This window comes from Crinia signifera, chromosome 1 (genome assembly GCF_055691185.1).
Source record: "Crinia signifera chromosome 1, ASM5569118v1, whole genome shotgun sequence".
NCBI lineage: Eukaryota > Metazoa > Chordata > Amphibia > Anura > Myobatrachidae > Crinia > Crinia signifera.
The window spans coordinates 175,818,091-175,823,373 of NC_139217.1; the positions used below are offsets into that span (position 1 = coordinate 175,818,091).

General features: G+C 48.9%; 1 long non-coding RNA gene across 1 annotated transcript; it reads left to right on the forward strand.

Annotated features, from left to right (window-relative positions):
• The first annotated feature begins 1,937 nt into the window (after window positions 1-1,937).
• LOC146026845 (uncharacterized) lies at window positions 1,938-3,479 on the forward strand. Its single transcript, XR_014454556.1, has 3 exons — window positions 1,938-2,037; window positions 2,128-2,187; window positions 3,141-3,479. It is a non-coding gene; the product is annotated as an uncharacterized LOC146026845 (long non-coding RNA).
• The last annotated feature ends 1,804 nt before the right edge of the window (window positions 3,480-5,283 follow it).

The window sequence follows — 5,283 nt, forward strand, 5'->3', positions numbered from 1 at the left end:
GACATTTGCAGCTCCAGAAAGCCTCCCTGCCGCCACCCAGGAGGAGAGGGCCACCTCTGCCCCCACCCAGCTGGAGGAGGAGTCTCTGAGCGCGGTTGGTAAGTATTGTACAGTATAACACCAGGGCTCTCACCATCTGTACCGGAAAAGTATTTTTGAACAGGCTCCAGCATGTACTGAGGCCCTTGTTCTTCTTCACTCTCTGACAAAATCCTTCTTGGATGGACAAACCCATGTGCACTGCAGGTGAGGCAGGTGTTACTGGACTTGCGCAGAGAGAATTACAGTATGTACTGTACAGTAGATTTGGGTGTGTCATTTTGCACTGCCTCGCCTGCTGTGCACATGGGTTTGTCCATCTACTGTGGGGAGGATTTTGTCAGAGAGTGAAGCAGAGTAAGGGCATCAGTTCCTGCTGGAGCCTGTTCAAAAATACCCCTGCTTGCACGATACAGCCTCTTTATTTTGTCCTTTTTTTTTTGACATTTGCAGCTCCAGAAAGCCTCCCTGCCGCCACCCAGGAGGAGAGGGCCACCTCTGCCCCCACCCAGCTGGAGGAGGAGTCTCTGAGCGCGGTTGGTAAGTATTGTACAGTATAACACCAGGGCTCTCACCATCTGTACCGGAAAAGTATTTTTGAACAGGCTCCAGCATGTACTGAGGCCCTTGTTCTTCTTCACTCTCTGACAAAATCCTTCTTGGATGGACAAACCCATGTGCACTGCAGGTGAGGCAGGTGTTACTGGACTTGCGCAGAGAGAATTACAGTATGTACTGTACAGTAGATTTGGGTGTGTCATTTTGCACTGCCTCGCCTGCTGTGCACATGGGTTTGTCCATCTACTGTGGGGAGGATTTTGTCAGAGAGTGAAGCAGAGTAAGGGCATCAGTTCCTGCTGGAGCCTGTTCAAAAATACCCCTGCTTGCACGATACAGCCTCTTTATTTTGTCCTTTTTTTTTTTGACATTTGCAGCTCCAGAAAGCCTCCCTGCCGCCACCCAGGAGGAGAGGGCCACCTCTGCCCCCACCCAGCTGGAGGAGGAGTCTCTGAGCGCGGTTGGTAAGTATTGTACAGTATAACACCAGGGCTCTCACCATCTGTACCGGAAAAGTATTTTTGAACAGGCTCCAGCATGTACTGAGGCCCTTGTTCTTCTTCACTCTCTGACAAAATCCTTCTTGGATGGACAAACCCATGTGCACTGCAGGTGAGGCAGGTGTTACTGGACTTGCGCAGAGAGAATTACAGTATGTACTGTACAGTAGATTTGGGTGTGTCATTTTGCACTGCCTCGCCTGCTGTGCACATGGGTTTGTCCATCTACTGTGGGGAGGATTTTGTCAGAGAGTGAAGCAGAGTAAGGGCATCAGTTCCTGCTGGAGCCTGTTCAAAAATACCCCTGCTTGCACGATACAGCCTCTTTATTTTGTCCTTTTTTTTTTTGACATTTGCAGCTCCAGAAAGCCTCCCTGCCGCCACCCAGGAGGAGAGGGCCACCTCTGCCCCCACCCAGCTGGAGGAGGAGTCTCTGAGCGCGGTTGGTAAGTATTGTACAGTATAACACCAGGGCTCTCACCATCTGTACCGGAAAAGTATTTTTGAACAGGCTCCAGCATGTACTGAGGCCCTTGTTCTTCTTCACTCTCTGACAAAATCCTTCTTGGATGGACAAACCCATGTGCACTGCAGGTGAGGCAGGTGTTACTGGACTTGCGCAGAGAGAATTACAGTATGTACTGTACAGTAGATTTGGGTGTGTCATTTTGCACTGCCTCGCCTGCTGTGCACATGGGTTTGTCCATCTACTGTAGGGAGGATTTTGTCAGAGAGTGAAGCAGAGTAAGGGCATCAGTTCCTGCTGGAGCCTGTTCAAAAATACCCCTGCTTGCACGATACAGCCTCTTTATTTTGTCCTTTTTTTTTTTGACATTTGCAGCTCCAGAAAGCCTCCCTGCCGCCACCCAGGAGGAGAGGGCCACCTCTGCCCCCACCCAGCTGGAGGAGTCGCAGCAGAGCCCAGACAGCTCTGATAGTGGTAATCATTGTTATGGTCACTATTTTCTACTATTATTTAACTGTATACTGTATGACGATACTTGATACGTACTCCATCTTTTACACACAGGACGCCTGGTGATTGATACCAGTGAGGAGGAGGAGGAGCAGGAGTTGCCCAGTGCAGATGGTAAGTACAGTATTGTACTGTACAACAGCACACCGCATGTACCGGATATTACAGTAATTGTGGGCCCAACATGTGTACTTAATCACATCTGTGGGCCCACCATGTGAACCCTCTAATACTGTACAGTACTGTACATACTGTACAGCAGGGGTGGCCAAACCTTTCCTCAAGATCTACAGTACCAACAGTTCATGTTTTTCAGGCAACCCGTGGATCTGTATAGTAGGAATGAATGCAGCAGGTTTGAAAATGTGACAGTTACTGTACTGTAGTAATGACTGCAGCTGTGCTCCAGCTTGGTGATATGGAAAACCTGGACCGTTGGTAGATCTTGAGGACCGGTTTGTCCGCCCCTGCTGTACAGCAAAGTACAGTACAGTACTTGTGGTGCCCACATGTGTGCCATATACTGCACAGTACTGTAACTGTGGGTCCACCTTGTGCAACGGAAAATACTGTATAGTACAGTACAGTATCTGTGGGACCGACATGTGTACTGTGTAACACCTGCTTCACTCTCTGGCAAAATCCTTCTTACTGTAGATGGACAAACCCATGTGCTCATCAGGGGCCAGATTCTATAAGCTTCAAAAGAGATAAGTTTCACAGTGATAAACAGCCAGCCAATCAGCTCCTGCCTGTTATTTTTCAAACACAGTCTGTGACATGGCAGGTAGGAGCTGATTGGCTGGCTGTTTATCACTGTGAAACTTATCACTTTTAAAGCTTATAGAATCTGGCCCCTGGTGAGGCAGTGTTACTATACAGTACTTGTGCAGTTAGATTTGGGTGTGTCATTTTGCACTGCCTCCCCTGCAGTGCACATGGGTTTGTCCATCTACTGTAGGAGGCAGAATAAGGGCATCAGTTCCTGCTGGAGCCTGTTGAAAAACACCCCTGTATGAGATTATACTGTACAGTGTCTTTATTTCGTCTTTTTTGTACATTTGCAGCATCTGAAAGCTTCCCCCCCCACCTCGAGGAGAGGGCCACCCTCGCCGCCACCCTGCCGGAGCCTAGTCCAAGCGCGGTCGGTAAGTACAGTATTGTAGGTACTGTACAGTACTGGTGTAATGCTGTATCTGCACGCCCGATATTATTGTAGGATTGTACTGTATGCCTTAATTTAAGGCATACAGTACAATCCGATTCAATGTGATTATCGCATCGCATCACATGCGCCCAAATTGTATGCGATGCGATTTTCCATACGATTCAACATACAGTAGAATTGTATGGGAAAAAGGGTCCATGTCATTGTGTGTACCTTATACGGTACCTACTGTACTGTATCTGGGGTCCAACCATGTGGCACATCTGGATGCCTCAGCCAAAATAGATTTTGGTGACCATAACACTGTACAGTAAATTACAATATGTTGCAAACTAACCTCTTTTTCTGTTCTTTTCTGCAGTCACACCCATCCACATGACCCTCCGCCCCTGCCCCCGCAGACCAACCGAACCATCCCACCCCAGGCCAGTGGCAGCTGGTAAGTACTGTACAGTACTGTACATTACTCTGATTTCATCTGGGACAGAGACAGCATGGAGTCACTGAAAAAGGGGCTACTGTACATGAATTATACTGTCCATACGACTTCCCCTCTCCTCCCAGCATGGCGACTAGGGTGGCCAATCCCGGGGCATTTTTTCAATCCCATGATTCGGGATTGAAAAATGCCAGATCCCGGGATTCCCGGGATTGGCTCCTCATTAAAAAAAAAAAAAAAAACTCCCCGGCCGCCCCGCATATCTACTGTACTTACAGTACTTTTTCAAACACAGTCTGTGACATGGCAGGTAGGAGCTGATTGGCTGGCTGTTTATCACTGTGAAACTTATCACTTTTAAAGCTTATAGAATCTGGCCCCTGGTGAGGCAGTGTTACTATACAGTACTTGTGCAGTTAGATTTGGGTGTGTCATTTTGCACTGCCTCCCCTGCAGTGCACATGGGTTTGTCCATCTACTGTAGGAGGCAGAATAAGGGCATCAGTTCCTGCTGGAGCCTGTTGAAAAACACCCCTGCTTGAGATTATACTGTACAGTGTCTTTATTTCGTCTTTTTTGTACATTTGCAGCATCTGAAAGCTTCCCCCCCCACCTCGAGGAGAGGGCCACCCTCGCCGCCACCCTGCCGGAGCCTAGTCCAAGCGCGGTCGGTAAGTACAGTATTGTAGGTACTGTACAGTACTGGTGTAATGCTGCATCTGCACGCCCGATATTATTGTACGATTGTACTGTATGCCTTAATTTAAGGCATACAGTACAATCCGATTCAATGTGATTATCGCATCGCATGCGCCCAAATTGTATGCGATGCGATTTTCCATACGATTCAACATACAGTAGAATTGTATGGGAAAAAGGGTCCATGTCATTGTGTGTACCTTATACGGTACCTACTGTACTGTATCTGGGGTCCAACCATGTGGCACATCTGGATGCCTCAGCCAAAATAGATTTTGGTGACCATAACACTGTACAGTAAATTACAATATGTTGCAAACTAACCTCTTTTTCTGTTCTTTTCTGCAGTCCCACCCATACACATGACCCTCCGCCCCCGCCCCCGCAGACCAACCGAACCATCCCACCCCAGGCCAGTGGCAGCTGGTAAGTACTGTACAGTACTGTATATTACTCTGATTTCATCTGGGACAGAGACAGCATGGAGTCACTGAAAAAGGGGCTACTGTACATGGATTATACTGTCCATACGACTTCCCCTCTCCTCCCAGCATGGCGACTAGGGTGGCCAATCCCGGGGCATTTTTTCAATCCCATGATTCGGGATTGAAAAATGCCAGATCCCGGGATTCCCGGGATCCCGGGATTGGCTCCCCATTAAAAAAAAAACAAAACTCCCCGGCCGCCCCGCATATCTACTGTACTTACTGTACTGTACATTGCGGTGCGGCCGGGGAGCCTGTCGGGGGGGGGCGGGCGGGCTGTGGCGGTGAGCGGTGGGCGTCGGGAGGGATGTCCGGCGTCCTGCGGGGGGCGGGGGCGGCGTCCTTGGCTCTGCGCAGCGTGACCTCTGCAAACAAACCTACAGTTTTTCACTGTACTGTACTTTGCATTTTCACAGACA